The sequence below is a fragment of the Aegilops tauschii genome, chromosome 6 (assembly GCF_002575655.3).
Source record: "Aegilops tauschii subsp. strangulata cultivar AL8/78 chromosome 6, Aet v6.0, whole genome shotgun sequence".
NCBI classification, from domain to species: domain Eukaryota; kingdom Viridiplantae; phylum Streptophyta; class Magnoliopsida; order Poales; family Poaceae; genus Aegilops; species Aegilops tauschii.
This window is the reverse complement of record NC_053040.3, coordinates 107816759-107834249: the sequence shown is the minus strand read 5'-3', so window position 1 is coordinate 107834249 and position 17491 is coordinate 107816759. Positions and strand designations below refer to the sequence as shown.

Genomic DNA, 17491 nt, shown 5'->3' with positions numbered 1-17491 from the left:
AGGGGGTTTTATAGGTAGAGAGGAGAAAATGGCGGGAAAGAACGACTACGGTATGGCGTGAAAGGGTTGGCGGGAACATATGGCGGGAAACGGGTGGCGGGAAAAAGTTGGCGGGAAAATATTGAGGGGAAAGGGTTGGCAGGAAAGAACGACTGCGGTATGGCGGGAAAGGGTTGGCGGGAACATATGGCGGAAAACGGGTGGCGGGAAAAAGTTGGCGGGGAAATATTGAGGGGAAAGGGTTGGCGGGAATATACGGCAGGAAACGAGTAGAGGGAAATGGGTGGCGGGAAAGAGTTGGCGGGAAAATGTTGAGGGGAAATGGTGCATGCATCAGTCGGCCCACAGCAGGCGAATTAGTCCCTATCGGCCGACAGATGGCCGACTGGATCCAGTCGGCCCACAGATGGCCGACTGGGCCTGAACTTGTGGCCGACAGGCCAATCAGCCAGCAGTAAGCCGATAGGCCTCCAGTCGGCCTGCTGTGGGCCGACTAGGTCCAGTCGGCCAGCTGCGGACCGACGGTGTAGTATTTTGAAAATTATTTTTTTGGCATAATATTTGTGCAAATTAATAAAAAAATTATTATTTAAAAAAAATTAGCTCACTACTAGCCTGGCCAACCGCCTTCGGTGGAGAAGGCAGCCACCACCACCATGCCCGGGCCAGGAGACACGGACGTCCTCGTGCCGCGAAGATTACCCAGGGGATCTCCTCTTGCCGTTGTCGAGACGAGGCGCAGCTGCAGTGGATCTCAATCTAAACCCCTCAGGGCCAGATCAGATCTCATCGCAGCCAAAATTGCATCCGCCAACGGCCGCCGGAGATCTCCTGGCCACCGCCAACCCGTTGCGCACTGCCATTGGAGTAGGAGGGAGATGGATGCCGCTGCCCCCACGCGTTACCGCCGGCCGAGGACTGCGCCGCCGCCGCCTCGCCACAGGGGCTTCGCCCCGCGGCATCCTCAGCGACGGCGGCGGTAGTGGGAGGCGATAGAGGGGGAGGGCTAAGGGCGGTGTGGACGGGGACTCCCCGGGGGCGGGGCGGCGCCGCCGCCCGGGGGAGAGAGGTCTCAGGCCATATCCAGCTCTCTCATTCAATGATGTGTGGAAATATTACAGCAGGAGCGCCATTTTTCAATGAGTGATGACACCGGAAGAAAATCTGCCACAGGAAAGAGTTTAACTTGAATTTGACTCTTTTTTATCATGTGTAGCAATTGATGCATCCCACATAAAACCAATGGCATTGTTTCCCTATTCTTGAGTATGGACGAGCTTGTTTCTTTCACATTTCCCCCTTGAATGTATGTGACCAGAAAGGTTGAAATAAATACCGCATAACACGGTGAGCGAAGCTACTTGTATTTTGTGATGTCAAACGACATCACAAAGATGTGCTTAGCAAGCTAACCGTAAGCTATGGTTTAGGTGTATATGTCTACATAAATGTACAGTTTCGAGCTATTGACATCACAAGCTTTGTCTGCTAGCGCCGCCAGGTGAGATGCTCTTGGATTTGCAAGTGATGATGTAAAATGGCTACTTTTTAGGTGGAGTGTTCGCAATCCTCCAAGAATAAGGCTCCAGGATTCCCATGACCCTCAAACCAGCCACCTCGCCAGCAGGGACAACAACTGAGATTTCTATCACATCTTCCTTGCTCAGCTTTACCTTTACAGCCTCGACGTTATCATGAAAGTTCTTCACTTTTGTTGTTCCTAGATTCAAACAGTTGGGCACTTACACTAAATAGACATGGCATTAGATGACATGTCTTCTACGTGAGAGCAATAGTGCATTTTTTCTATATATAGAACACAAGTGTTTAAGGCTATGTTTAGTTGCAGGGATCAGATCCCCTAATGGCAATTGCGGAGCTTGGGCCAAAATATTGGAGACCCAATGGGTTGGGGGCTGGGAGTACAATGTTTGGGCCAATTTCACTGCTTATATGGGCCAACTGCAAAGTTTTTTTTTTGAGACAAGGCCAACTGCTAAGTGATTATCAGAGAAATCTTCTGGGATGGCGGGGCAGCGGCTAAGGTTGACTCTCACTAAGCTCCGCCACTGCCTAGTGGATCTAATCCCTGTAAGGTTTGGGTAAACCCCTTGTCTCCTCCCCACCCCACATGTAATCATTCGACTAGGGGGGTTGATCCCTCCCCACTTAAACTCTATTCGGTTGCTCCTCCCACTAGCAGCACTTCTCAACATGTCAACCATTAACAGTAATTTATTAAAACTAACTGGCTCAACACAATAGTAGTTAAAAATGATATGTATTGTTTCATTAAGCGAACACAAAACTGGATTAAAAGATTCATCAATCACACACCAGACTTGGTTGCTGAACAAAAAAGGCAGTGCTTCAATTACTGATCGGTGCACTTGCGAGAACTATCTCAACGATAGCACAAGACATGCTATTGCAATTTTTCATGGCATCATCAAATCTTACGTCGCAGATGAACAAGCGATGTCAAGTTAAAGCATGAATCAACTGAAGATCTTATATGAAAAGAATCAGAACAAAATATGCAAGCTAGCTTAAGTGAGTATTTCCCTTTTTCTCACAAGCTTATCAACATAGAGATATCTATCTGGCATAATAGTGCCATGAACACAGAAAATCATGGTCTTTCTTATTTGATCATAAAGTGTACTAGAATATGTAGTATAGCTACCGTTCAACCTATATTACTAATGCGGAAGGGAGAGTCGTCTGCAACGGTGCCAACAACCTAATTTGGTCATCACGGGAAGCGACACGGCAAGTTTTGAATAGCACAAGGAGACCCTATATACAATAAACACAAATATGCTGATACACCCACAAATTAATATCAGATTATATGAATCTCGTTAAATGATAAAAACAATGATTTGTACCAAAGGTTTGCAACAATCAACTACAGCAGCTTTGATTGATAAAATTTTACACAAAATGTTTATAATATTGTACAATGTCTCCCACATAGGTTTCCTACTCGGTCTTGAGGCAACGGAAGGGGGGGTTATCGTAGAAAATCATCTGGGATGGGGGCGGCGGCCCAGGTTCTCCCCCACTAAGCTCCGCCACTGCCTAGTGGATCTAATCCCTGCAGGGTTTGGGTAAACCCCTTGTCTCCACCCTACCCCACATAGAATCATTAGACTAGGGGGTTGATCCCTCCCCAGTTAAACTCTGTTCGGTTGCTCCTCCCACCAACAACACTTCTCAACATGGCAACAATTTATTCAAGCTTTTTTTTTGCGAAACAACAATTTATTCAAACAAACCGGCTCAACACAACAACGGTTAAAAATGCCAGCACATCCCATAGTAACTCACCATGATGATATGTATCGTTTAATCAAGTGAACACAAGCTGAATTTTAAGATTCATATATTACACACCAGACTTGGTTGATGAACAAAAAAGTCATCCTGAATTACTCATCGGCACACTTGCAAGAACTGTCCCAACGATAGCAAAAGACATGCTATTGCAAATGCTCATGCCATCATCAGATCTTACATCGCAAATGACCGAGCGATGCCAAGTTAGAGCATGAATCAACCAAAGAGCATGTATGAAAATAAAAATCACAACACAATATCCATGCTAGCTTAAGTGAGTATTTCCCTTTTTCTCACAAGCTTGTCAACATGGAGATATCTATCTAGCTCAATAGTGCCATGGACAAAGAAAAAACATGGTCTTTCTTATTTGATTATAAAGTGTACTGGAATCTGTAATATCAGCTACCATTCAACATATATTACTCATGTGAAAGTGAGAGTCATTTGCAACGGCACCAACACCATGATTTGATAATCACCGGAATTGAAACTACAAGTTCTGAACAATAAAAGAAGACCCCATATACAATACGTGCACACGTGTCGATACACACAAATTTATATCAGATTATATGAATCGCATGTAGGGATGGCAATGGGTACCCATTATGCACGTACCCTGTGGGTAAAACCCTATTAGGGTAAGGGTATGAGACAAAACGTTACATAACCCATACCCGCGTGCCCATGTACCCTTATAAAATCTAACAAATATGGACAAATTATCTCTACACTTTGTCATGAGTTTGTCAACTTAAATTTTATGACTTTGTGCTAATATTTATGACTATGTGTTGATGTTTTGATGTATCATTGTTTACAAGAAAGTGTTCATTTTTATAGAATGTGTTGTTGTTTATAAGTATGTATTGATGTTACTATGTATTGTTGTTTATAAAATATGATTGTATGTTGTTGTTTATAATTATGTGATGCTCAAATTTATGTTATTTAAACATGGGTATTTTCACCCACGGGTACCCATTTACACCATCGGGTGACGGGTATGAAAAAAATTGTACCCGCTAGCGGGTATGGGTAATACAGGAAAAAATAAAATTGAAAATGTGGCTGCTGGGATTCATACCCACGTCTCCCAGGCCACAACGTGGAATTCTCACCACTAAACTACAACCACTTTATTGACAAAATTCTACACAAAATATTTGCAATATAGTACAATGTATCCCACACAGGTGACCTACTCGTTCTTAAGGCTACAAAGGGGGGTCTAGCAGGGAAAATCTTCTGGGTTGGGGGTAGTGGCCCAGGTTGGCCCTCACTAATCTCCGCCACTGCCTAGTGGATCAAAACCCTGCTTGCCTTCATCCTACCCCACATGGAAGCATTCGACTAGGGGGTTGATTCATCCCCACTTAAAGTTTGTTCGGTTGCTCCAGCAACACTTCTCAACATGTCAAAAATTATCAATAGTTTATTACAACTAACCGACTCAACACAACATCGGTTAAAAATAGCATCAGATCACATAGCAACTCATCACGATAATATGTATTGTTTCATCAAGCGAACACAAGCTGAATTTTAAGATTTATCAATCACACACCATACTTGGTTGATGAAAAAAAAAGATCATGCCTGAACTACTCGTCGGCGCACTTGCGAGAATTGTCCCGACGACATCAGAAGACATGCTATTGCAATTGCTCGTGCAATCATCAGGTCTTACATTGCAGATGATCGAGCGAAGTCAAGTTAGAGCACGAATCAACTGAAGAGCATGTATGGTAGAAGAAAAATGAACAAAATAAGTAAGCTAGCTTAAGTGAGTATTTCCCTTTTTCTCACAAGCTTGTTAACATGGAGATATCTATGTGTCTCAATAGTGCCATGAACAAAGAAAAACATGGTCCTTATTATTTGATCATAAAGTGGGCTGAAAATGGGGGGACGCTTGGCTGTCGGTGCATATGATCCCTAATGAACGGTAAATTCAAAATAAATAGTAAATAAAACTTAAAAATTCTGATTTTTTTAATAGATATTCTTGTTAGTGTAACAAGTGTGGTTGCCAATTTTCATGCAAAACGGGATGACGGTGCTTCGTCAGTGAAAAAAGAATAAATAAATGTAACATTTGGAGGTAACATTTTTCGTTTGACTTGTTGTTTTCCCTTTTTTGCAAATATCAAAATACTTGAGATTTCCTCCTAAAAATTTACAGATAGCATTTAGGTGTGACAATGAACACAACTATTTTTTCAATATTTTTTGGCATTTGCAAAAAATATTTTTGGTGGGCAGGAGCATATGCTCCCAAGAGCCGAATTGGATTTCCAGTTGGAAACTGTAGTATCAACTACCATTCAACTTGTACTACCGATGTAGAAGGGAGAGTCATTTACAATGGCGCCAACATCATTAGTTGATTATCACACGAAGTGAAACAACGAACAGCACAAGGAGACCCCATAAACAAGAAATGCAAATGTGCCCATACACACACAAATTCATCTCCTACTATATGAATCTCATTAAATGATAAAAACAATGATTTGTGCCAAAGGTTTGTAACAATCAAGAACAATTAACTTCAGACTCACTTGCAATTTTAAAAAAAATTGTGGCTGCTAGGATTCGAGCCCAGATGTCCACGGCCACAACGTGGAATTCTCACCGCTAAACTACAGCCACTATATTGACACAAATTTACACAAAACATTTGTAATATGTTAGAATGTCCCCCACACAGGTTGCCTACTCAATCGCCGGGCTATGAAACGTGGGTTTATCCCAAAAAAAATCTGGGCTGGGGGCGGCGGACCGAGTTGGCCCTCACTAAGCTCTGACACTGCCTGGTGGGTCTAACCCCTGCAGGATTTGGGTAAACCCCTTGTCTCCATCCTACCCCACATGGAAGCATTCGACTAGGGGGTCTGATCCCTCCCCACTTAAAGTTTGTTCGGTTGCTCCTCCCACTAGCAACACTTCTCAACATGGCAACAATTATCCATAATTTATTAAAACTAACCGGCTCAACACAACAACAGTTCAAAATACCATTAGATCACATAGCAACTCATCGTGATGACATGTATTGCTTCATCAAGCGAACACAAGCTGAATATTAAGATTCAACAGTCACACACCAGACTTGGCCGACGAACAAAAAGTTCATGCTTGAATTACCCATCGGCGCACCTGCTTAAGTGAGTATTTCCCTTTTTCTCACAAGCTTGTCAACATGGAGATATCTATCTAGCTCAATAGTGCCATGAACAAAGAAAAAAACATGCATGGTCTTTCTTGTTTGATTATAAAGTGTGCTGGAATCTGTAGTATCAGCTACCATTCAACATATATTACTCATGTGAAAGTGAGAGTCATTTGCAACGGCACCAACACAATGATTTGATAATCACCAGAATTGAAACTACAAGTTCTGAACAATAAAAGGAGACCCCATATACAATAAGTGCACATGTGTCGATACACACAAATTTATATCAGATTATATGAATCGCATGTAGGGATGGCAATGGGTACCCATTACGCATGTACCCTGTGGGTAAAAACCCTATTAGGGTAAGGGTATGGGACAAAACGTTACATAACCCATACCCGCGTGCCCATGTACCCTTATAAAATCTAACAAATCTGGACAAATTATCTCTACACTTTGTCGTGAGTTTGTCAACTTAAATTTTATGACTTTGTGCTACTATTTATGACTATGTGTTGATGTTTTGATGTATCATTGTTTACAAGAAAGTGTTCATTTTTATAGAATGTGTTGTTGTTTATAAGTATGTATTGATGTTATTATGTATTGTTGTTTATAAAATATGATTGTATGTTGTTGTTTATAATTATGTGATGCTCAAATTTATGTTATTTAAACATGGGTATTTTTACCCACGGGTACCCATTTACACTATCGCGTGACGGGTATGAAAAAAATTGTACCCGCTAGCGGGTATGGGTAATACAGGAAAAAAATTGAAAATGTGGATGCTGGGATTCAAGCCCAGGTCTCCACGGCCACAACGCGGAATTCTCACCACTAAACTACAGCCACTTTATTGATAAAATTTTACACAAAACGTTTGTAATATAGTACAATGTATCCCACACAGGTGACCTACGCGGTCTTCAGGATACAAAGGGGGGTCTATCAGGGAAATCTTCTGGGTTGGGGGCAGTGGCACAGGTTGGCCCTCACTAATCTCCGCCACTGCCTAAAGGATCAAAACCCAGCTTGCCTTCATCCTACCCCACATGGAAGCATTCGACTAGGGGGCTGATTCATCCCCACTTAAAGTCTGTTCGGTTGCTCCAGCAACACTTCTCAACATGTCAAAAATTATCAATAGTTTATTACAACTAACCGACTCAACACAACATCGGTTAAAAATAGCATCAGATCACATAGCAACTCATCACGATAATATGTATTGTTTCATCAAGCGAACACAAGCTGAATTTTAAGATTTATCAATCACACACCATACTTGGTTGATGAAAAAAAGATCATGCTTGAACTACTCGCCAGCGCACTTGCGGGAATTGTCCCGACGACATGAGAAGACATGCTATTGCAATTGCTCATGGCATCATCATATCTTACGTTGCAGATGATCGAGCGAAGTCAAGTTAGAGCACGAATCAACTAAAGAGCATGCATGGAAGAAGAAAAATGAACAGAATATGTAAGCTAGCTTAAGTGAGTATTTCCCTTTTTCTCACAAGCTTGTTAACATGGAGATATCTATGTGTCTCAATAGTGCCATGAACAAAGAAAAACATGGTCTTTATTATTTGATCATAAAGTTGGCTGGAAATGGGGGGGCGTTTGGCTGTGGGTGCATATGATCTCTAATGAACAGTAAATTCAAAATAAATAGTAAATAAAACTTAAAAAATCTGAATTTTTTATAGATATTCTTGTAGTGTAACAAGTGTGGTTGCCAATTTTCATGCAAAACGGGATGATGGTGCTTCGTCGGTGAAAAAAGACAAAATAAATGTAACATTTGGAGGTAACATTTTTCGTTCGACTTGTTGTTTTCCCTTTTTTGCACATATCAAAATAATTAAGCTTTCCTCCTAAAAATTTACAGATAGCATTTTGGTGTGACAATGAACACAACTATTTTTTTCAACTTTTTTGGCATTTGCAAAAAATATTTTTGGTGGGCAGGAGCATATGCTCCCAAGAGCCGAATTGGATTTCTAGTTGGAAACTATAGTATCAACTACCATTCAACGTGTACTACCGATGTAGAAGGGAGAGTCATTTACAATGGCGCCAACATCATTAGTTGATTATCACACGAAGTGAAACAACGAACAGCACAAGGAGACCCCATAAACAAGAAATGCAAATGTGCCCATACACACACAAATTCGTATCCTATTATATGAATCTCATTAAATGATAAAAACAATGATTTGTGTCAAAAGTTTGCAACAATCAAGAACAATTAACATCACACTCACTTGCAATTTAAAAATAAATAAATTGTGGCTGCTGGGATTCGAGCCCAGGTCTCCACGGCCACAACGTGGAATTCTCACCACTAAACTACAACCACTATATTGACACAAATTTACACAAAACGTTTGCAATATGGTACAATGTCCCCCACACAGGTTTCCTACTCGATCGCCGGGCTATGAAAGGTGGGTTTATCCGGAAAAAATCTTCTGGGTTGGGGGCGGCGGACCGGGTTGGCCCCCACTAAGCTCTGACACTGCCTGGTGGGTCTAATCCCTGCAGGGTTTGGGTAAACCCCTTGTCTCCATCCTACCCCACATGGAAGCATTCGACTAGGGGGTCTGATCCCTCCCCACTTAAAGTTTGTTCGGTTGCTCCTCCCACTAGCAACACTTCTCAACATGGCAACAATTATCAATAATTTATTAAAACTAACCGGCTCAACACAACAACAGTTCAAAATACCATCAGATCACATAGCAACTCATCGTGATGACATGTATTGCTTCATCAAGCGAACACAAGCTGAATTTTAAGATTCATCATTCACATACCAGACTTGGCTGACGAACAAAAAGTTCATGCTTGAATTACCCATCGGCGCACCTGCTTAAGTGAGTATTTCCCTTTTTTCTCACAAGCTTGTCAACATGGAGATATCTATCTAGCTCAATAGTGCCATGAACAAAGAAAAAAACATGGTCTTTCTTATTTGATTATAAAGTGTGCTGGAATCTGTAGTATCAGCTACCATTCAACATATATTACTCATGTGAAAGTGGGAGTCATTTGCAACGGCACCAACACCATGATTTGATAATCACCAGAATTGAAACTACAAGTTCTGAACAATAAAAGGAGACCCCATATACAATAAGTGCACATGTGTCGATACACACAAATTTATATCAGATTATATGAATCGCATGTAGGGATGGCAATGGGTACCCATTACGCACGTACCCTGTGGGTAAAAACCCTATTAGGGTAAGGGTATGGGAAAAAACGTTACATAACCCATACCCGCGTGCCCATGTACCCTTATAAAATCTAACAAATATGGACAAATTATCTCTACACTTTGTCGTGAGTTTGTCAACTTAAATTTTATGACTTTGTGCTACTTTTTATGATTGTGTTGATGTTTTGATGCATCATTGTTTACAAGAAAGTGTTCATTTTTATAGAATGTGTTGTTGTTTATAAGTATGTATTGATGTTATTATGTATTGTTGTTTATAAAATATGATTGTATGTTGTTGTTTATAATTATGTGATGCTCAAATTTATGCTATTTAAGCATGGGTATTTTTACCCACGGGTACCCATTTACACTATCGCGTGACGGGTATGAAAAAATTTATACCCTCTAGCAGGTATGGGTAATACAGGAAAAAAGAAAATTGAAAATGTTGCTGCTGGGATTCGAGCCCAGGTCTCCACGGCCACAACGTGGAATTCTCACCACTAAACTACAGCCACTTTATTGATAAAATTTTACACAAAACGTTTGTAATATAGTACAATGTATCCCACACAGGTGACCTACTCGGTCTTCAGGCTACAAAGGGGGGTCTATCAGGGAAAATCTTCTGGGTTTGGGGCAGTGGCCTAGGTTGGCCCTCACTAATATCCGCCACTGCCTAGTGGATCAAAACCCTGCTTGCCTTCATCCTACCCCACAGGGAAGCATTCGACTAGGGGGCTGATTCATCCCCACTTAAAGTCTGTTCGGTTGCTCCAGCAACACTTCTCAACATGTCAAAAATTATCATTAGTTTATTACAACTAACCGACTCAACACAACATCGGTTAAAAATAGCATCAGATCACATAGCAACTCATCACGATAATATGTATTGTTTCATCAAGCGAACACAAGCTGAATTTTCAGATTTATCAATCACACACCATACTTGGTTGATGAAAAAAAAGATCATGCTTGAACAACTCGTCAGCGTACTTACGGGAATTGTCCCGACGACATCAGAAGACATGCTATTGCAATTGCTCGTGGCATCATCAGATCTTACGTTGCAGATGATCGAGCGAAGTCAAGTTAGAGCACGAATCAACTAAAGAGCATGCATGGAAGAAGAAAAATGAACAAAATATGTAAACTAGCTTAAGTCAGTATTTCCCTTTTTCTCACAAGCTTGTTAATATGGAGATATCTATGTGTCTCAATAGTGCCATGAACAAAGAAAAACAAGGTCTTTATTATTTGATCATAAAGTGGGCTGGAAATGGGGGGGGCGTTTGGCTGTGGGTGCATATGATCCCTAACGAACAGTAAATTCAAAATAAATATTAAATAAAACTTAAAAAATCTGAATTTTTTATAGATATTCTTGTAGTGTAACAAGTGTGGTTGCCAATTTTCATGCAAAACAGGATGACGGTGCTTCGTCTGTGAAAAAAGACAAAACAAATGTAACATTTGGACGTAACATTTTTCGTTCGACTTGTTGTTTTCCCTTTTTTGCACAAATCAAAATACTTAAGCTTTTCTCCTAAAAATTTACAGATAACATTTTGGTGTGACAATGAACACAACTATTTTTTTCAATTTTTTTTGGCATTTGGAAAAAAATTGGTGGGCAGGAGCATATGCTCCCAAGAGCCGAATTGGATTTCTAGTTGGAAACTGTAGTATCAACTACCATTCAACTTGTACTACCGATGTAGAAGGGAGAGTCATTTACAATGGCGCCAACATCATTAGTTGATTATCACACGAAGTGAAACAACGAACAGCACAAGGAGACCCCATAAACAAGAAATGCAAATGTGCCCATACACACACAAATTCGTATCCTATTATATGAATCTCATTAAATGATAAAAACAATGATTTGTGCCAAAGGTGTGCAACAATCAAGAACAAATAACATCACACTCACTTGCAATTTAAAAATAAATTAATTGTGACTGCTGGGATTCGAGCCCAGGTCTCCATGGCCACAACGTGGAATTCTCACCACTAAACTACAACCACTATATTGACACAAATTTACACAAAACGTTTACAATATGGTACAATGTCCCCCACACAGGTTTCCTACTCGATCGCCGGGCTATGAAAGGTGGGTTTATCCGGAAAAAATCTTCTGGGCTGGGGGCGGCAGACCGGGTTGGCCCCCACTAAGCTCTGACACTGCCTGGTGGGTCTAATCCCTGCAGGGTTTGGGAAGACCCCTTGTCTCCATCCTACCCCACATGGAAGCATTCGACTAGGGGGTCTGATCCCTCCCCACTTAAAGTTTGTTCGGTTGCTCCTCCCACTAGCAACACTTCTCAACATGGCAACAATTATCAATAATTTATTAAAACTAACCGGCTCAACACAACAACAGTTCATAATACCATCAGATCGCATAGCAACTCATCGTGATGACATGTATTGCTTCATCAAGCGAACACAAGCTGAATTTTAAGATTCATCAGTCACACACCAGACTTGGCTGACGAACAAAAAGTTCATGCTTGAATTACCCATCGGCGCGCCTGCTTAAGTGAGTATTTCCCTTTTTCTCACAAGCTTGTCAACATGGAGATATCTATCTAGCTCAATAGTGCCATGAACAAAGAAAAAAACATGGTATTTCTTATTTGATTATAAAGTGTGTTGGAATCTGTAGTATCAGCTACCATTCAACATATATTACTCATGTGAAAGTGAGAGTCATTTGCAACGGCACCAACACCATGATTTGATAATCACCAAAATTGAAACTACAAGTTCTGAACAATAAAAGGAGACCCCATATACAATAAGTGCACCTGTGTCGATACACACAAATTTATATCAGATTATATGAATCGCATGTAGGGATGGCAATGGGTACCCATTACGCACGTACCCTGTGCGTAAAAACCCTATTAGGGTAAGGGTATGGGACAAACGTTACATAACCCATACCCTCGTGCCCATGTACCCTTATAAAATCTAACAAATATGGACAAATTATCTCTACACTTTGTCGTGAGTTTGTCAACTTAAATTTTATGACTTTGTTCTACTTTTTATGCCTATGTGTTGACGTTTTGATGCATCATTGTTTACAAGAAAGTGTTTATGTTTATAGAATGTGTTGTTGTTTATAAGTATGTATTGATGTTATTATGTATTGTTGTTTATAAAATATGATTGTATGTTGTTGTTTATAATTATGTGATGCTCAAATTTATGTTATTTAAACATGGGTATTTTTACCCACGGGTACCCATTTACACTATCGCGTGACGGGTATAAAAAAATTGTACCCGCTAGCGGGTATGGATAATACAGGAAAAAAGAAAATTGAAAATGTGGCTGCTGGGATTCGAGCCCAAGTCTCCACGGCCACAACGTGGAATTCTTACCACTAAACTACAGCCACTTTATTGATAAAATTTTACACAAAACATTTGTAATATAGCACAATGTATCCCAGACAGGTGACCTACTCGGTCTTCAGGCTACAAAGGGGGGTCTATCAGGGAAAATCTTCTGAGTTGGGGGCGGTGGCCCAGGTTGGCCCTCACAAATATCTGCCACTAGCTAGTGGATCAAAACCCTGCTTGCCTTCATCCTACCCCACATGGAAGCATTCAACAAGGAGGCTGATTCATCCCCACTTAAAGTTTGTTCGGTTGCTCCAGCAACACTTCTCAACATGTCAAAAATTGTCATTAGTTTATTACAACTAACCGACTCAATACAACATCGGTTAAAATAGCATCAGATCACATAGCAACTCATCACGATAATATGTATTGTTTCATCAAGCGAACACAAGCTGAATTTTAAGATTTATCAATTACACACCATACTTGGTTGATGAAAAAAAATATCATGCTTGAACAACTCGTCAGCGCACTTGCGGGAATTGTCCCGACGACATCAGAAGACATGCTATTGCAATTGGTCGTGGCATCATCAGATCTTACGTTGCAAATGATCGAGCGAAGTCAAGTTAGAGCACGAATCAACTGAAGAGCATGCATGGAAGAAGAAAAATGAACAAAATATGTAAGCTAGCTTAAGTGAGTATTTCCCTTTTCTCACAAGCTTGTTAACATGGAGATATCTATGTGTCTCAATAGTGCTATGAACAAAGAAAAACATGGTCTTTATTATTTGATCATAAAGTGGGCTGGAAATGGGGGGGCGTTTGGCTGTGGGTGCATATGATCCCTAATGAACAGTAAATTCAAAATAAATAGTAAATAAAACTTAAAAACTCTGAATTTTTTATAAATATTCTTGTAGTGTAACAAGTGTGGTTGCCAATTTTCATGCAAAACGGGATGACGGTGCTTCGTCGGTGGAAAAAGACAAAATAAATGTAACATTTGGAGGTAACTTTTTCATTCGACTTGTTGTTTTCCCTTTTTTGCACAGATCAAAATACTTAAGCTTTCCTCCTAAAAATATACAGATAGCATTTTGGTGTGACAATGAACACAACTATTTTTTTCAATTTTTTTTGGCATTTGCAAAAAATATTTTTGGTGGGCAGGAGCATATGCTCCCAAGAGCCGAATTGGATTTCCAGTTGGAAACTGTAGTATCAACTACCATTCAACTTGTACTACCGATGTAGAAGGGAGAGTCATTTACAATGGCGCCCACATCATTAGTTGATTATCACACGTAGTGAAACAACGAACAGCACAAGGAGACCCCATAAACAAGAAATGCAAATGTGCCCATACACACACAAATTCGTATCCTATTATATGAATCTCATTAAATGATAGAAAAAATGATTTGTGCCAAAGGTTTGCAACAATCAAGAACAATTAACATCAGACTCACTTGCAATTTAAAAATAAATAAATTGTGGCTGCTGGGATTCGAGCCCAGGTCTCCACGGCCACAACGTGGAATTCTCACCACTAAACTACAACCACTATATTGGCACAAATTTACACAAAACGTTTGCAATATGGTACAATGTCCCCCACACAGGTTTCCTACTCGATCGTCGGGCTATGAAAGGTGGGTTTATCCGGAAAAAATCTTCTGGGCTGGGAGCGGCGGACCGGGTTGGCCCCCACTAAGCTCTGACACTGCCTGGTGGGTCTAATCCCTCCAGGATTTGGGTAAACCCCTTGTCTCCATCCTACCCCACATGGAAGCATTCGACTAGGGGGTCTGATCCCTCCCCACTTAAAGTTTGTTCGGTTGCTCCTCCCACTAGCAACACTTCTCAACATGGCAACAATTATCAATAATTTATTAAAACTAACCGGCTCAACACAATAACAGTTCAAAATACCATCAGATCACATAGAAACTCATCGTGATGACATGTATTGCTTCATCAAGCGAACACAAGCTGAATTTTAAGATTCATCAGTCACACACCAGACTTGGCTGACGAACAAAAAGTTCATGCTTGAATTACCCATCGGCGCACTTGCGAGAATTGTACCAATGACATCAGAAGACATGCTATTGAAATTGTTCATGGCATAATCAGATCATACATCGCAGATGACCGCGCGATATCAAGTTAGAGCATGAATCAACTGAATAGCATGGGTGAAAAAAAATCAGAACAAAATATGTAATGTAGCTTAAGTGAGTATTTCCCCTTCTTCATAAGCTTGCCAACATGGAGATGTCTATCTGGCTCAATAGTGCAATGAACAAAGAAAAAACATGGTCTTTCTTATTTGATCATAAAGGGTACCGGATTCTGTAGTATCAGCTACCATTCAACCAATATTACTGATGCGAAATGGAGAGTCATTTGAAACGGTGCCAACACCATAATTTGATCACAGGAAGTGAAATGACAAGCACAGAACAACACAGAACACACACAGTCATATCAGATTGTATGAATCTCATCTGTAAAATATGTAATCTGGCTTAAGTGAGTATTTCCCCTTTTTTCATAAGCTTGCCAACATGGAGATGTCTATCTGGCTCAATAGTGCAATGAACAAAGCACGAACAAAGAAAAACATGGTCTTTCTTATTTGATCATAAAGGGTACCGGATTCTGTAGTATCATCTACCATTCAACCAGTATTACTGATGCGAAAGAGAGAGTCATTTGCAATGGTGCCAACACCATAATTTGATCACAGGAAGTGAAATGACAAGCACGGAACACACACAGTCATATCAGATTATATGAATCTCATTAGATGATAAAAGCAATGATTTGTGCCAAAGGTTTGTAACAATCAGTTTCATCAACTTTGAAAGGGAACCCACAACAATTATCTGTAGACTAACTTACAGTTTATGTGATATAGGGAAAAGAAAAAGAAAAATAAGATGTGGCTGCTGGGATTCGAGCCCAGGTCTCCACGGCCACAACGTGGAATTCTCACCACTAAACTACAGCCACTTTGGTGGTATAGTTTTATACAAGATTTCTGTAATACCTATCTCCTACACAGGTTTCCTCAAGTGTTCTTCTCAGTCTTGAGGCCACGAAAGAGTTGGTTGCCTGGTCACCGGTGACTTCGACCGCGAACACACTGATCCCCACACTAAGCGTACATGTCCCTATACAACCGGAGGATGCAGAATAAACTAATTGCTTTGAAATTGCGAATACGTAATTACCAGCCTACGAAGTTCCTGTAACCAGACAAGATCTATATGAAGCCGCATAGCCCCAAATATTTGCAAAGAGTAGAATGCACCGGTGATAACCTTTGCAGGGAGGAACACTTTAGTCCATAAACATGCAAGTGGTTAAATCAAACCACTACTATTATACGTATTAAACAAACCTCGAGTATATAACCTACTCCGTCTCCTCTGCGAGACGGCAGACAGACTTCAGTCTGAAGCCCCAAGACGTCAGATTTCGGGTGGACTAGCGGCAGCTGCACCTAACAAACGAAGCCTACGAGCGAGCGCGATATCTGTACGCGGTGAAAAGAAAAGGGTGGAAAAAGGAAGGAAAATGGTGGGTAAATTTCGTTGGGTTCAGGCTGTGGCGGAGAGTGGCGGCCGCAGTGCCATAAGGGTTCTAGTCTAGACAAGCGTCGAGTTGAGTGCTATAAGAGGCTGTTCGGAATCCCTCCTCTTTGCAACTCCGCTGTGGAGCGGAGCGCATGCAGCTGTATTTTGGCGAGCGGCTAAAAAGGGTGCTCCACACACTCCGCTCCGTAGTGAATGATTGCCGAACACAGCTTAAATAGTCGTGTTGCTCTTTCCCAACGAATTTATGGGAACGCGCATTCGACCAATGTATTGGCGCACTAATCAGCAAACAGATTGCCGGCTCATATAGCGCCGAGTTCCAAACCCCCTATGTTCGAATTTTGCCGCCCCCCGCATAGAATTTTACGGGTCCGACGCGTTTGCAGGGTCTGATCAGGCAGATTTTTTCGCGCGGACAAATATTTTGACGGTTATTTTGCGAATCTAGATATCATACGGGGTCTCTTGCTAGAGATGCTCTAACGGCACTGTAACCGGGGCCAGTGCTGAGGAGCGGAGAGCATCCGAACATGCTCCAAGTATAAAGACCGCAGAGAGACTTCAGTCTGAAGCTGCCCCAAGACGTCAAATTTCGGGCGGACTAGCGGCAGCTGCACCAAACAAACGAAGCCTACGAGCGAGCGAGATCCGTATGCGGTGAAAAGAGAAGGAAAATGGTGGGTAAATTTCGTTGGGTTGGGTTCTAGTCTAGACAAGCGTCGAGTCGATTACTATAAATAGCCGTAATG

General features: G+C 41.1%; 1 long non-coding RNA gene and 5 other non-coding genes across 6 annotated transcripts; all 6 read right to left on the bottom strand.

The window, feature by feature from the left end:
- Positions 1-8828: 8828 nt before the first annotated feature.
- On the bottom strand, positions 8829-8900 carry TRNAH-GUG (transfer RNA histidin (anticodon GUG)). The gene has a single exon. It is a non-coding gene; the product is annotated as a tRNA-His (tRNA).
- A 1313-nt stretch (positions 8901-10213) lies between these two features.
- Positions 10214-10285, bottom strand: TRNAH-GUG (transfer RNA histidin (anticodon GUG)). Its single transcript has one exon. It is a non-coding gene; the product is annotated as a tRNA-His (tRNA).
- A 2828-nt stretch (positions 10286-13113) lies between these two features.
- On the bottom strand, positions 13114-13185 carry TRNAH-GUG (transfer RNA histidin (anticodon GUG)). Its single transcript has one exon. It is a non-coding gene; the product is annotated as a tRNA-His (tRNA).
- A 1444-nt stretch (positions 13186-14629) lies between these two features.
- On the bottom strand, positions 14630-14701 carry TRNAH-GUG (transfer RNA histidin (anticodon GUG)). Its single transcript has one exon. It is a non-coding gene; the product is annotated as a tRNA-His (tRNA).
- A 1223-nt stretch (positions 14702-15924) lies between these two features.
- On the bottom strand, positions 15925-17066 carry LOC123494331 (uncharacterized). The gene is made up of 2 exons (XR_006665114.2): positions 16547-17066; positions 15925-16466 (listed from the first exon to the last, which is right to left on the bottom strand). It is a non-coding gene; the product is annotated as an uncharacterized lncRNA (long non-coding RNA).
- Positions 16084-16155, bottom strand: TRNAH-GUG (transfer RNA histidin (anticodon GUG)). Its single transcript has one exon. It is a non-coding gene; the product is annotated as a tRNA-His (tRNA).
- Positions 17067-17491: the final 425 nt, after the last annotated feature.